The sequence below is a fragment of the Lepus europaeus genome, chromosome 4 (assembly GCF_033115175.1).
Source record: "Lepus europaeus isolate LE1 chromosome 4, mLepTim1.pri, whole genome shotgun sequence".
In the NCBI taxonomy this organism is placed as follows: domain Eukaryota; kingdom Metazoa; phylum Chordata; class Mammalia; order Lagomorpha; family Leporidae; genus Lepus; species Lepus europaeus.
In genome coordinates, this window is record NC_084830.1 from 146,601,847 (window position 1) to 146,617,813 (window position 15,967).

The 15,967-nt window shown below is 50.1% G+C and overlaps 1 non-coding gene and 1 pseudogene across 1 annotated transcript; both read left to right on the plus strand.

Annotated features, from left to right (window-relative positions):
- The first annotated feature begins 1,398 nt into the window (after positions 1-1,398).
- Positions 1,399-9,492, plus strand: LOC133758203 (la-related protein 1B-like; annotated as a pseudogene).
- On the plus strand, positions 8,570-8,676 carry LOC133758916 (U6 spliceosomal RNA). Its single transcript, XR_009865822.1, has one exon. It is a non-coding gene; the product is annotated as a U6 spliceosomal RNA (small nuclear RNA).
- Positions 9,493-15,967: the final 6,475 nt, after the last annotated feature.

A 15,967-nucleotide genomic window follows, 5' to 3' on the forward strand; every position in this document is an offset into this window, starting at 1 on the left:
TTGGTGGAGTGCTGGCCAGGTGGACTCTGGAACTTGGGCACCCAGATAGTGCTGTCCCTGCTGGGTCCACCTTTTTCCAGGGCACCTTCCTTACCTGAGCAGTGATTTCTGATGTGGGGGGAGACCTCTGCCCACACGGGAGCCTTGGTGCTACCTTCGGGAGCTGCACTGTCTGGCGATGGCAGTGGCAGCCAATGGGCAGCAGAGCCTGTTGCTAGGGTCACTGCAAATCTTACTTGGTGACAGGGGGCTGACCCTGCATTCACCCCTGAGAACCCTGGGAAACGTCAACCACAGATGTGAAATATGAGCATCTCAAAACCACAGCTGCATTTCCTTTGAGAAGATTCGGCTCTCCACTCCTCCAGCCCGGTGTGCGATGCCTCAGAGGGAAGAGCCTGGGCAGGAACCTACCCCCAGCTCATCTAGGAGAGGCCTGGGCGTGGGAGGGCAGGGGCTCCTGCAAAGCAAGGACCTCAAAAGCTTCCATCCCCACCCTGGTGGCTGCCAGCCCCAGCCTGGCCTTCCTTCACATGCCTAGGACGCTTGTTCCTGGCCCCACTTCCTGCAGTCTTGGGAAGCCAGCTAGCTTGAGGGAGACGCAGGGCAGGAAGGGAGGAAGTGGGCCCGCCTGGGGCCCTCGCCAGCTGCACAGGCCACACTGCTCTGTTGCAGCTCAGACGGTTGGTGGTTTCAGTTGTTCACCTCCCTTCAGTGCATCTTCCAGCTTAACATTAAGGAAGGAAAAAAAAAGTGCCCCACCCCAAAGGTGGGAGGGAAGCTGTGTCTTCAGTGTTTCCAAAATGCTACTCACAAGCCGGTACGGTGGTGCAGCAGGTTAAAGCACAGGCCTGCAGCACCAGCATCCCATATGGGCACTGGTTCAAGTCCTAGCTGCTCTACTTTCAAACCAACTCCCTGCTAATGAGCCTGGGAAAGCAGTGGAGGATGGCCCAAGCATGTGGGACCCTGCACTCATGCGGGAGACCTGGAGGAAGCTCCTGGCTTCAGATCAGCTCAGCTCTGGCCATTGTAGCCATTTGGGGAGTGAACTAGTGGATGGAAGACCCCACCCCCACCCCCAGTCTCTCTCTACCTCTCTCCATAACTCTGCCTTTCAAATAAAAACAACAAAAACAAAATGCTACTCACTGTTCCCTTGCAGACTGGGAGCTGTGCTGACATTCTGCCGCCTTACTGGATCCTCAGGACTCTGGCAAAGGTAATAACAGCTGCTGATGACTGAGTTCTCACCATGTGATAGGAGCATGAATTAATTCACAGCATTCACTGGGATTGTTCCCATTTTACAGAAGTGAAGCATGAGGCCAAGGGAGATTTAGAAGTTGACTCAAGGTCCTATACTCCATGCATGGCAGAGCTCAGATTTGATCCCAGATGATTCCAAAGCCCTATGGTATCTGCCATACTGCCTTTCATGGTACACACACAACAGCACGTCCCATTTATAGATGAGAAAATCAGACAACTGCAAGGGTGTATGGGGGCCGAAATCAGGGTTGCTTCCTCAGTCCATGTCTCCTCTCAAAGAACTGTCTGGTGCATCCTCCAACTGCTGTCCTGCCTCTAAACCCACAGACCTTTCTTTCCTTGGTGGCCCAGGGACCACCTTTCCCTACTGATGTGGAAGAGGCTATGTAAAGTCCACCTGTACAGGTAAGGGGGACAAAGTCAGGGCAATCAAGGATGTGCCACAGGAGATTCCCTCGCCTCTGCCAGTTCCCCCTGCTAAGCCCACAGCTCTCAGAAACTGCCTGCATACATGGGGACAGTCAAAGCATTCCATGGGCTGGGGGCAAGCAAGGAACCACATGCAGCAGAGCTAGCAGTCTGCCCACTGCATCCTCAAGTGAAGGTGCCCAGAGGGGCTGACAGGGGTCCAACACACTGCAGCCTGGGATGCAGTCCCTTGGCTGGAGCACCGGCCGGCCGTTGGGCTCTTCAGGCATCAGTAGTCAGCACACCTTTAGTGGTTTTCTTGGTGTTGCTACTGCATGCCAGGCACTGTTCCAGGAACTGGGGACACACAACAAACACTACATGGCAGGCCCAGGCCACACAGGATTTAGCTCTGTGAGGTAGGCAAACATTAGGCAAATAACCACACAGAAATCTGAAAACACAGGTGCTGTGAGAGGCTGCAACCGCAGGGATCTTCATCTAAGAAGGAGTACATGGGATAGGGGAGGAGGGCTGCTTGGGCAGCCATGCCCTAAAGAAGAGACAGCTCATGTGAGGAGGCAGCAGGCGGAGTTAGCAGGTGAAGACAGTTCTGGCTTGCTCTCTACCCTCCTGCCCTGCATTCCAGTCTCCTCAGGAAACCTGCAGCTTCCGGGAGAGCTGCTCTGCTGATGGGGTCAAAGTCGCCCCAGAGCAGAGCCCTTGCTGGCAGCTGCTTTTAGTGTTTGTGCCCAGGTGAGCACAAACCAGTGTGTGGGCATATGCATGTGCATGCACGTGTGTGTTGGGGAGTGACTACAGAAGGGAGCCCAGCACGTGTGTGTGTGTGTGTGTGTGTTGGGGAGTGACTACAGAAGGGAGCCCAGCACGTGTGTGTGTTTGTGTGTGTGTGTTGGGGAGTGACTACAGAAGGGAGCCCAGCACGTGTGTGTGTGTGTGTGTGTTGGGGAGTGACTACAGAAGGGAGCCCAGCACGTGTGTGTGTGTGTGTGTGTGTTGGGGAGTGACTACAGAAGGGAGCCCAGCACGTGTGTGTGTGTTTGTGTGTGTGTGTTGGGGAGTGACTACAGAAGGGAGCCCAGCACGTGTGTGTGTGTGTGTGTGTTGGGGAGTGACTACAGAAGGGAGCCCAGCACGTGTGTGTGTGTGTGTGTGTGTTGGGGAGTGACTACAGAAGGGAGCCCAGCACGTGTGTGTGTGTGTGTGTGTGTGTTGGGGAGTGACTACAGAGGGGAGCCCAGCACGTGTGTGTGTGTGTGTGTGTGTTGGGGAGTGACTACAGAAGGGAGCCCAGGGTTTTTGATCTTTGATCCTCAGCTAAACTCAAACAGTTTCACCTCCTTTCCTGATTGAAGTCCTCAGTGTACCTGTGGGGAAGCCCCAGCAGACCAAAGGGAGATGAAATGGCCCAGATTAACCAACAGCCTGGGTCCCTCCTAAAGCCCCACTGAAAAGCATTTTCAACATCATCATGAAATCAGCTCTTCCTAGAGAGCAAAAACCCTTCCAGGACTGCAGAGAGCTGGCCCGTATGGGAGGGAGCTGGGCAGTGCTGAGGCCCCGGTACCCAGGCTCACTGTCCCCACTAAACATGTTCCCCTCTGCCATGCCTCGTTCTCCTCCCCCTGCTGTCCCCCACTGGGATTCTCCCTTTGGAAAAGAAACCTCTGGGGTTTCCAGTTTCCTTTTCCAGTTTCAGTTTAGAGGTGGTGCCGCCAGCTTTCCGTTTCCTGTCCCCAAGGCTCCACAGAGGAGCTAAGGGGCAAGAAAAGCTGTTCCAGCCACCATCCTGCTCCCTGGGAGCCCCACCCTCACCCCAGGAGCAGGGCACTGGCAGAACCCACTGTGGGGGAGGTTTGCAAAGGCAGATTCCCAGCACTCCTGCGTCTGAGGCTGAAGGTGTGGGTTCCTTGGAGATTCCAATGTGGCCTCAGAGACCATGGAAACATGAGGCACATGAAACCCTCCTCCCCTGCCTGGTGCCATTGGACAAGGCAGATGTCAGGGCTCTGGGTGTAGGGAGCCCCGGCTGCAGACTTCACACAAGCTTTACTCTTTCCCTAACCTCTAACAACCATTACTAGAAACAAAACAGGAAAGAAACAAATCTACTAAAAGCCTCTAGGTTCTCTTGCTCTGTCCTTTGTGCTGTTTATTTGCAAACTGTAACAATTTAAAAAGGATTTGAGGCCATTTAAATGCTCCGAAGCCCCAGTTTGAGTGCACCTGTAAAAGCTGTGGGGGTTGGGGCTTCCAATGGACCCCTGCCCTGGTTTGATCTCAGGGGCACTAGGTGGGCAGGTCCCCAGTTAGCCTAGCAGATGTAGACCTTTCCTAATCTCTAGGGCAAATTTGTTCTTCTGTGCATCTAGTATCAGTTTTTGATCAATCATTAATCAAAGCTGCAATAAAAAGATAATCTCAGACTGGGTTGTAAAGGTCCTGACAACAACATTAAACAAACCCTGCCGTGGAGGCCTTTGGAGGCAAACGAAGTCACTGTGCATCTCCAACCAGCGGGTACGAACATGAACTTCAGCATCTGAGCAACTGTGGCCCCTTGGTGCCCCTCCCCCTGCCAAGGATGCTGACAAAACCCTGGATCCTGGGTCAGATGACAAAGCTATGGAAGGGGTCTGGGGCCAGTTCTATTTGGCAGTTGTGGCAGGACATCCCCAGAACCCACAGAGGTCCCAAGAAGAAGGGAGCCACAGCTTGTGAAACTTGGCTCATTCCTGCTGAACCACAGCTATACAGAGCAGGGGACAGAGGCTGTGGGGCCCCCACTCCTTTCACAGCCTTCTCAGTGGGGGAGGGCATATCTGCTCGTTGGAGTTGGCGGCACAGCCTCGTGACAGGCTGGAGCAGCTGGATGCGAGAAGCAGAAGAAACATGGATAACGTGGCCCAGGAAGCAAGGGGACCAAGATGGAGATCAGGGTCATGGAGGAGGGGACCTGAGGCTGGCACAGCCTGGACCAACAGGCTCAGGGAGACAAGATAGCCAACATGCTCACGTGGCCACTGCTAAGGTGTGGGGCATCTGAGAAGCCGTAGTCACTTGCTTTTCTCTCCAACCCTTTCCAAGGTGTGGGTAGCACACCTTCAGACGCTCAAAAGAAATGGGTATTTGCAGCAAAGGGCTCTCCTGGAGACACAGGGGAGTGGAATCAGCCATGAGAAGTGGTCACAGTACTGGCATCTACAACAGGGGCTGCCAGGGAGGACATGGCACCGTGGGGAACATCAGGGGATGGAAGTGAGGAGACTCTTTGTTTAAGCCTATTATGACCTCTGAGGAGACATAAGCATGCTCTCTCTCACACACACACACACGACCTCTGAGGAGACACAACCATGCTCACACACACACACACACGACCTCTGAGGAGACACAACCATGCTCACACACACACACACATGACCTCTGAGGAGACACAACCATGCTCACACACACACACATGACCTCTGAGGAGACACAACCATGCTCACACACACACACACACACATGACCTCTGAGGAGACACAACCATGCTCACACACACACACACACGACCTCTGAGGAGACACAACCATGCTCACACACACACACACAACCGACCTCTGAGGAGACACAACCATGCTCACACACACACACACACGACCTCTGAGGAGACACAACCATGCTCACACACACACACACATGACCTCTGAGGATACACAACCATGCTCACACACACACACACATGACCTCTGAGGAGACACAACCATGCTCACACACACACACACACGACCTCTGAGGAGACACAACCATGCTCACACACACACACATGACCTCTGAGGAGACACAAGCATGCTCACACACACACACACACGACCTCTGAGGAGACATAGCATGCTCACACACACACACACATGACCTCTGAGGAGACATAGCATGCTCACACACACACACACACACGACCTCTGAGGAGACACAACCATGCTCACACACACACACACATGACCTCTGAGGAGACATAGCATGCTCACACACACACACACACGACCTCTGAGGAGACACAACCATGCTCACACACACACACACACGACCTCTGAGGAGACACAACCATGCTCACACACACACACACATGACCTCTGAGGAGACACAACCATGCTCACACACTCACACACATGACCTCTGAGGAGACACAAGCATGCTCTCACACACACACACACGACCTCTGAGGAGACACAACCATGCTCACACACACACACATGACCTCTGAGGAGACATAGCATGCTCACACACACACACACACACGACCTCTGAGGAGACATAGCATGCTCACACACACACACACACGACCTCTGAGGAGACATAGCATGCTCACACACACACACACGACCTCTGAGGAGACACAACCATGCTCACACACACACACACAACCGACCTCTGAGGAGACACAACCATGCTCACACACACACACACATATAACCTCTGAGGAGACATAAGCATGCTCTCTCTCACACACACACACGACCTCTGAGGAGACACAACCATGCTCACACACACACACAAACATGACCTCTGAGGAGACATAGCATGCTCACACACACACACACGACCTCTGAGGAGACACAACCATGCTCACACACACACACACGACCTCTGAGGAGACACAACCATGCTCACACACACACACACAACCGACCTCTGAGGAGACACAACCATGCTCACACACACACACACATATAACCTCTGAGGAGACATAAGCATGCCCTCACACACACACAAACACACACACACGACCTCTGAGGAGACACAACCATGCTCACACACACACACACACGACCTCTGAGGAGACACAACCATGCTCACACACACACACACGACCTCTGAGGAGACACAACCATGCTCACACACACACACACAACCGACCTCTGAGGAGACACAACCATGCTCACACACACACACACATATAACCTCTGAGGAGACATAAGCATGCTCTCACACACACACACACACACACGACCTCTGAGGAGACATAGCATGCTCACACACACACACACACGACCTCTGAGGAGACATAGCATGCTCACACACACACACACGACCTCTGAGGAGACACAACCATGCTCACACACACACACACAACCGACCTCTGAGGAGACACAACCATGCTCACACACACACACACATATAACCTGTGAGGAGACATAAGCATGCTCTCACACACAAACACACACACACGACCTCTGAGGAGACACAACCATGCTTACACACACATACACACACATAACCTCTGAGGAGACATAAGCATGCTCTCACACACACACACACACACATTCCTTTTTAGAGAAGGAAAGAAGGGAAAGTACATAGTGAAATTGGAATAGCGGCTGTCTCTACCTAGTGATTGCAAATGATTTTCATTTTTCCTTTTGTGTTGAATAATGTTTTCAAAAAAATCTCTGTAACACTTCCAAATTACTTTTTATTATGGTAAAATATATGTAAAATTAATCATTTTAGCCATTTTTAAGCACACCCATACTGATGCACAGCTGTCACCACTGCCTGCCTCCATAGTTTTCTCATCTTTCTGAATTGAAACTGTCCATTAAACACCAGCCCCCCTTCCCCTCCCACCTCAGAAGGAGACTCTGTTGCCCCAGGTGGGGTCTTGAAGGGTAGGAGAGGAGCTCCTGAAAGAAGGGAAAGCTGGGATCAGGCCCAGGGGAAGGAGCAGAGTCTCTCCTTGGGTGAGACTCAAGAGAAAATGCAAGTGTGGGCAAGAAAGGGGAGGAGCCAGACCTCTCCTACCCCGAGGAAGGGAGCGCTCTTCCTGTAACCACTGCAGGCCCAAACTGACTGACACAGGCTACCACTGGACCAGTGGCAGGAGGCCCAGCATTTGCACTTGGACTCTCAGACCCAAAGTCCCTGTGCCTGTTAGGCAGGAAGTTAATGCTCCATTACAATGGCAGGGAACCACTGGGGTCTCACCCACAGAGATCCTTCATATGGAATATTTTTTTGCCATAGTATCTTGGCTTTCCACGCCTGAAAAGTTCTCACAGGCTTTTCAGCCAGACCAGGAAGCCTTAAGGGCTGATTCTGAGGTCAGAGTGTTACTTAAAGTGACTGTCATTCTATGAGTCTGCTGTGTGGACTGCTTCCCATGTTGGAACATTCTCTCCTTTTTAATTCTATCTACTATTATTATTAGACACTTGATCCTATTTATATGATCACTTTAACACTTAAGACAGCATTTTTACTACCCAGCTTAACGGGATTTGGGGTCTCATGATAAGGTTTAAATCTGCACCCCTTAGAAGTAAGTCTGTAGGAATGTATGCAGAACTATACAGCTTTATCATTTTTTTTGACAGGCAGAGTGGACAGTGAGAGAGAGAGACAAAGAGAAAGGTCTTCCTTTTCCATTGGTTCACCCCCCCAAATGGCCACTGCGGCTGGTGTGCTGCGGCCGGTGCGCTGCGGCCGGCACACTGCTCTGATCCGAATCCAGGAGCCAGGTGCTTCTCCTGGTCTCCCATGCGGGTGCAGGGCCCAAGCACTTGGGCCATCCTCCACTGCACTCCCAGCCACAGCAGAGAGCTGGACTGGAAGAGGAGCAACTGGGACAGAATCCGGCGCCCCGATCAGGACTAGAACCCAGGGTGCCGGTGCCGCAGGCAGAGGATTAGCCTAGTGAGCTGCAGGGCTGGCAACTATATAGCTTTATAATAACAAACTTCCCCCTCCCTTTCTTATTCCCACTCTTTTTTTTTTTTTTTACTAAGATTCATCATGAATTGACTTTATCTACATATGAGTAACTCTATGTTAAGTAAAGAGTTCAACAAATAGTATTAAGAAAAAAATAAAAACAAAAACAAAAACAGTGCTCGCTTCGGCAGCACATATACTAAAATTGGAAGGATACAGAGAAGATTAGCATGGCCCCTGTGCAAGGATGACATGCAAATTCGTGAAGCGTTCCATATTTTTGCATTAGTGAAAACTGTATTTTCAATAATTTATTGCATTTTGTATTTTTCAAGCTAATAAGCATAAGTGGGTACCTCTCCACTTGAATGATGTAAGACCAGACAGTTAAGAAAGACCTGGTTCCCGGAACAGCTCAAGATGTCAACTTGAAACAAATAAATCAGCACATACCAATAGGAGAAATGACACACGAAGTTGGAGGCGAGATAGAGAAAAAAGAGAAGACCAAGATGAAGTGTCCAGCATGAGAAGTGAGGGTGGTAATATCCGAGGTTCCTTTAGAGGCCGAGGAAGAGGCCGAGGATGGGGAAGAGGATGAGGCAGAGGAAATCCTCGATTGAACTTTGATTATTCGTATGGTTATGAAGAACATGGTGAAAGGACCGATCAACCATTTCAGACAGATCTTAATACCAGTATGATGTATTACTATGATGATGGTACAGGAGTACAGGTGTATCCTGTATAAGAAGCATTGCTTAAAGAGTATATTAAGCATCAAATTGAGTATTATTTCAGTATAGAAAATCTAGAACAGGACTTTTTTCTTTGGCGAAAGATGGATGAACAAGGTTTCTTGTCTATTTCCCTGATTACTGGTTTTCACAGAGTTCAGGCTCTCACCACAAACCTTAATCTCATCTTAGAGGCATTGAAGGATAGCACAGAAGTAGCAATTGTGGATGAGAAAATGAGAAAAAAGATAGAACCAGAAAAATGGTCAATTCCAGGCCCTCCTCCATGTAATGTGCCACAGACAGACTTGATTGTCCAGAGTTCGTACCAGGCCAAGCCTTTTGCTCACATACAGGGTGATGATCTACTGATGCTCTTGGATGTCATTTGATTGGAATATGCAATGGACTAGGTGATTCACTGCAATGCGTTATAAACATTGGAACAAATCGTGCTGCAGAAATGAGATATCGGACTGTCTTCTGTGCAAGAATGTCTACTCAACTCCTTGTGGAGGAGGTTGGGCCAACACAACAGCAGAGATAACCACCTTTGCGATGATGATGTGAGACAGACCAGAGGACTGCTATTGTTTTTATAGGGGCTGCCCATTTCTGTGTAATTGGCCTGGGCTGCATGGGCTACTTTTATTCACGGGTGGGAAAGTTAATTATTATTCTGGAAATACCACAAGATTCTGTTTTTTGTTTCCAGGTTTATGTACTTATGTCCAGATCAATAAAGCAGATAAAGAGAGGCTTGAATAGCAAAAAAAAAAAAAAAAAAAAAAACAAAACAAACAAACAAACAAAAAAAAACAAAAACAAACCCTAAACTCTTCCTTGACAGTCAAGACAAGTGCAACTCAAGTCATCCCTTCTTGAAGTGTCAATTTCACTTCTACAGATTTTGTTTTAGGTGCTCTATCAGCTCTCACAGATCAGGGAGAACATGTGGTATTTGTCCCTTTGGGACTGGCTTATTTCACTAAGTATGATGTATTCCAGATTAATTCATTTTGTTACAAATGACTGGATTTCATTTTTTTTTTAATCACTGTGTAGTATTCTTTTTTTTTTTTTTTTTTTTGACAGGCAGAGTGGACAGTGAGAGAGAGAGAGAGAGAGAGAGAGAGACAGAGAGAAAGGTCTTCCTTTCTGCCGTTGGTTCACCCTCCAATGGCCGCTGCGGCCGGCTCATCACACTGATCCGAAGCCAGGAGCCAGGTGCTTCTCCTGGTCTCCCATGTGGGTGCAGGGCCCAAGCACTTGGGCCATCCTCCACTGCCTTCCCAGGCCATAGCAGAGAGCTGGCCTGGAAGAGGGGCAACCGGGATAGAATCCAGCGCCCCAACCGGGACTAGAACCCAGTGTGCCGGCGCCGCAAGGCAGAGGATTAGCCTGTTAAGCCACGGTGCCAGCCAATCACTGTGTAGTATTCTATAGAGTACATATCTCATAATTTCTTTATCCAGTCTTTGGTTGATGGGCATTTAGGTTGATTTCCTATCTTAGTTATTGTGAATTGAGCTGCAATAAACAAGGGGGTGCAGATTAACTCTTTTATTTACTGATTTCATTTCCCTTGGGTAAATTCCCAGGAGAGAGATGGCTGGGTCAGATGGTAGGTCTATATTCAGATTTTTTGAGGTAATTCCATACTGTCTTCCATAGTGGCTTTACCAGTTTACATTCCTACCAACAATGGTCTAGGGTACCTTTTCCCCCATATCCTTGCCAGCATTTGTTGTTTGTTGATTTTTGTACGAAAGCCATTCTAACTGGAGTGAGGTGAAACCTCATCGTGGTTTTGAACTGCATTTCCCTGATGGCTAGTGGTCCTGAACATATCTTTATGTGTCTGTTGGCCATTTGGATTTCCTCTTTTGAAAAATGTCTGTTAAAGTCCTTTGCCCATCTCTTAACTGGGGTGTTTGCTTTGCTGTTGTGGATGTATTCTCAACATTAAACTGTATAACCTTGTTAATCCCAGTGCAAATGACAGAACACTCCCTCTCAGATTCATCTGATGGAATCCCTCCTCCATTAAACCTTGCTACCTCGCTTACCACTACTACGTCTTGTGCCTGAGATTTTCCTTGCATAAGGATGTGAACCTCTACCACCCACCTCTGCTAACATGCTCAAAGCAATCTCTAAGATGGGCCTGATCCATAGGACTTGGCACAGTCCACGTCTGTAGTTAGCTCTGGGCCCACCAGGCTCCCTAGTGTCAGCTTTGCCCATGTGCCTTCCTGCCCCTCATCTCAAGTCATGCAGTTAGCCAAATTACAGGTGGTAGAAGGTGGTCCATACTCTTCAAGGAGCATAAGGGACAGACAAGGATGAACTGACCCCTCCCTCCATGCTCTAGGCAGTGTGGTGAACCCTACAATGTGTTCAGAGCTCACTGGGGCTATGACTGAGAGGCCCAGGCCAAATGCCAGAATCCTAGAACTTCTTTGCCCCCTGTAACTCCCAGTGGTCCAACTGCAGCCTTGCCACAGAGCTCCCTGACAGCCTGGCATAAGCACCAATGCAAGCCCACAGGGTATCCTGGCTTACACCTGCCCAGCTGGAGTCAGAAGGGAGGAAAAAGCTGACGTCATGTAAGGTCTATATTTTAATTGCAGTTTCCTTCTCACATTGGAGGATGGCATCACTGAGTTATCAAATGGCATTGTTCTCACTGTGTGGGAGCACAGAGACACTCCCAGCAGTCCCTGGGACAAGGGCACTGTCCAGGGGTAGGGACAAGATGAGCACAGAGGCAATGGAGACTCAATCAAGGCAGCAGGCCACTGGGGGCCAGTGTGGACTCTTACTTCAAGGGCTGCGACTCTCAGAATAGCTAGAGCCAGGGATTTCCTGGAGCAGGGTGCCTCAGCTACTGTGTAGATTCTAGAGCAAAGAACAGAGAAGGCCATTCCAGGTGACGGAAATGACAACCAGGACTCACACGCAAGCCCAATACCCAGCCAGGCCCACACTCACTTGGGACACCCCCAGCAGCTGCTCGCCCACCCAGCAACAAGACCACAGACAACAGGCCTCCCTCAGCTATACCTGGGACCCTGGAGCCCATGCTCCACTGTCCCCCAGCCTGACCACAAGCTCCACATGAGCTGGGGCTTGTTCAACAGGGCCTAGAAACTGGGAAGTACCTGGCCTGGTGCCTCTACTTCCTTCACATGATTCCCAGGGCTCTGGGAGATCAGCATGGGGCCATTTTTGTGGTCAGGAAATGTCTGTGGCAGCTGTGGACACCACAGGCCCTCCCCCGGGCCTTTCTGAAGTGGAGGTGCATTCCTAAAGCTCCATTCTCCCATTGCTTCTTCCTTGTGGGCTCAGTTTGATGGTGGTGGGGGGGGGGTGAAGATTATCTTTCCCCAGGCCCAAGAGGTCCTCTCTGATCCACAGAGCTCTAAATTCAAGGAAAGAACACTGAGAAAAGGAGCAGCAGATACTAATTTGTGGTTTAGCTCAATGGTTTCAACCTTGGCTGCACATTAGTTACTTAAGGAGCTCTTAAAAAAAACTCACGCCCAAAGAGCAGATCTAAATGGCTAGTAAACATATGAAAAGGTGCTCCACTGTATTAGTCATCAGGGAAATGTAAATTAAAACCACACTGTGATTGTGATACCACCTCCACCAGAATGGCCAACATGAAAAAGAAAAAAACAAAAACAGAAACAAAAAAACTGTTGGCAAGGATGTGAAGACTCCAGAACTCTCACACATGGCTGGAGGGAGTACAGATCAGTAGGAAAATTATTTGGCAGCAGAGACAAAGGCTGAACATACTCACATCCTTAAGTGGAGGATTTCATTTATATCACATAGTTTGAAAACAGCCAAACCTGGCAGGCGCCATGGCTCACTAAGCTAATCCTCTGCCTGCGGCGCTGGCACCCCAGGTTCTAGTCCCGGTTGGGGCACCAGATTCTGTCCCGGTTGCTCCTCTTCCAGTCCAGCTCTCTGCTGTGGCCCGGGAAGGCAGTGGAGGATGGCCCAGGTCCTTGGGCCCTGCACCCGCATGGGAGACCAGGAGGAGGCACCTGGCTCCTGGCTTCGGGATCGGTGCAGTGCTGGCCGCTGCACGCCAGCTGTGGCGGCCACTTGGGGGTGAACCAATGGAAAAAGGAGGACCTTTCTCTCTCTCTCTCTGTCTAACTCTGCCTGTCAAAAAAATAAATAAATAAAAAAGAAAACAGGCAAACCTAACCTATACTGTTAGAAGCCAGAATGGCGGCTAGCCTCTGGAGCCGGATGGTGACCAGAGGCAGTGCTGAGGGTTGCAGGCGACGCTCTGTCTATGCAGATGCTGGCAATGAGGCCAAGTTCACTTTGTGAACATTCATGAGTTTTACACGTGTGATTCGTGCTGCCAAGTTGCTGTTGCTTTTATGTATTAATTTATTTTTGGCATCTATGACGCTGTTTCAAAAAATTCACAGACGATGGAATTAAAAGTTTATTTTGGTGCAAAACAAATTTGAAGATCATGCACATAAGGATCCTTCAAAAAATTTATGAAACATGCATAGAATGAATAAACTATACCTGGATACCAAAATTTTTTGCACCAAAATAAACATTTTAATTCCATTTCCACCAACTTTTTGAAGTACCCTCATACATTATCCTCTAACAAAAACTCAAAAATGCTTGTGGGAGGGAGGGGAGCATGGGTTCCAGCTCCAGATTCCAGTGGCCCACTAATGCAGACCCAGAGAAGCAGCAGTGATGGCTCAAGTCGTTGGGTGTCTGCCACTCACGTGGGAGACCTGGGTTGAGTTTCTGGCTCCCAGCTTTGGCCTGGCTCAGTCTCAGTCATTGCAGACATTTGAGGAATAAGCCAGTGGATGGAATCTCTGTTTGCCTATTAAAAAAAAAGTTGAAAATTTTTGAAACATACATCATTTCAGTCAGAGGTGCAAGGCCTCATCTTTGAGGTGAGAGTGAGGTCCAGGCATCAGTATTTTCTTTTCTTTTTTTTTTTTTTTTGACAGGCAGAGTTAGACAGAGAGAGAGAGAGAGAGAGATAGAGGGAGAAAGAATGGTCTTCCTTTTTCCATTGGTTCACCCCCGAAATGGCCACTATGGCCAGCGCGCTGCGCTGATCCAAAGCCAGGAGCCAGGTGCTTCCTCCTGGTCTCCCATGCGGGTGCAGGGCCCAAGCACCTGGGCCATCCTCCACTGCCTTCCCGGGCCACAGCAGAGAGCTGGACTGGAAGAGGAGCAACCGGGACAGAATCTGGTGCCCCAACCAGGACTAGAACCCGGGGTGCCGGTGCCGCAGGTGGAGGATTAGCCTAGTGAGCCGTGACGCCGGCCAAGGCATCAGTATTTTCTAATACCCCAGATGACTACCATGTGCAGAAAAGAGTGAAAGACCTGGTTTCAAATCGTGGGAAAATCAGACCCACCCAAGGGCCTCAGAAGGCACAGACCAAGGCCACTTCCTGTTTAGGGAGTGAGATTTGGGGCCTCCTTCCTGGGCAGCGCAGCATGATGTTGCAATATCTCCTGGGTGGTGTCTGCTGAAAGCTGGTTGCATCAGTTTGCCACGATGTGTAATGGGAATAAGGTGGGCCGTGCTCTGCCCTGCGCCAGCGTAGTCAATGACTCAGCATAGCTGCTATGGGGCTTTTGACAGACAGGTGGCAGCTATGCTTCCTGGTGAAGGCACTGCAGAGGCTCTGAGGACATCGGTGGGCAGGGAGAGGATCTGGCTCAAGACTGTGTACATTAGTGGATAACAGCCAGCCCTGGATTCTAGACAACGCCCAAACTCCCCAGCCTGTGCCAGCAGATTAGGAACTTACAACATCTGTCCGAGGACCATGTTGGGCTCAGCTCTAAGTGTGGGGCTGATGCTTTTCCTTCCTCCGTACTTCCATGTGGTTAATGGCAGACTCCCTAGCAATGGCCACCCTCTAGCATGCTCTGGTCAAACTACAGGCAGCCTGGCCCAGGTAACACACAGCACAGGCTTACACAGAGGTGTTACACCACCACCACCACTACCAGCCATCTGCCCTCCCAGAAACACGGACCCTGAACCTCCTGCTGTGGGAGGGCTGTGCCAAGGCCTGGGCCCCACTGGGGACAGTGAGCAGGCTGGGTTTGCGGGCCATGTCCTTGCATGTTTGTCTGGCAGCATTGCGTCTATACAGCAAGAGCAAACAGGAAGAAGCCTGAGGCCTCCTGTACTTCTGTGGGCAAAGGACGCTGGGGGCCTTGGCTGGGCTCACATGGCCAAAAGACACAGAGTGGCGTGGGCTGCCAGAGGACAAGCCCAACTGATAACACTGTGTCACTCAAGAGTAGCCATGCTTGACAAAGACATTCCTAGAGGTAAAAGAAGCATGCATGGGGCAGGAGGGGGTGTAAGAACACCTCCTCACTGCAGCCCTTATTCTCTGCCTCCTTGGCTTCAGTCTCCCCCCATGACATGGGGACAATGCCCCCAGGGCCTTTTCCGCCTGTCCAAGACAGCTCCGAAGGGGTGGGCTAGAAGGAGGCCCGGACCCTGAGAAATCTGCCTATGCTGCTGCGAACCGGGATCTCAGGCCCCAGGAGCCACCCCACCTCACCTGTCTGTGAGATTCCACAGTGGCAACCCTTGCCAGCCAGAGTGGCAGTACCCCTTCCTGTCATTTTAAGAAGCATTTATGAAACATTTCCTTTTCATGCTTCAGGAAATGGGTGGTCAGGAGGAGTTCTTGATGTTATTTTTTTTTTTTTGCCTAGAGATATGCGTGCTTCAAAGACATTTGCAAGTTAAAAAAAAGTGAGGGCTGCTTAGGGCAGGAGTCCTAGGTGGCAAG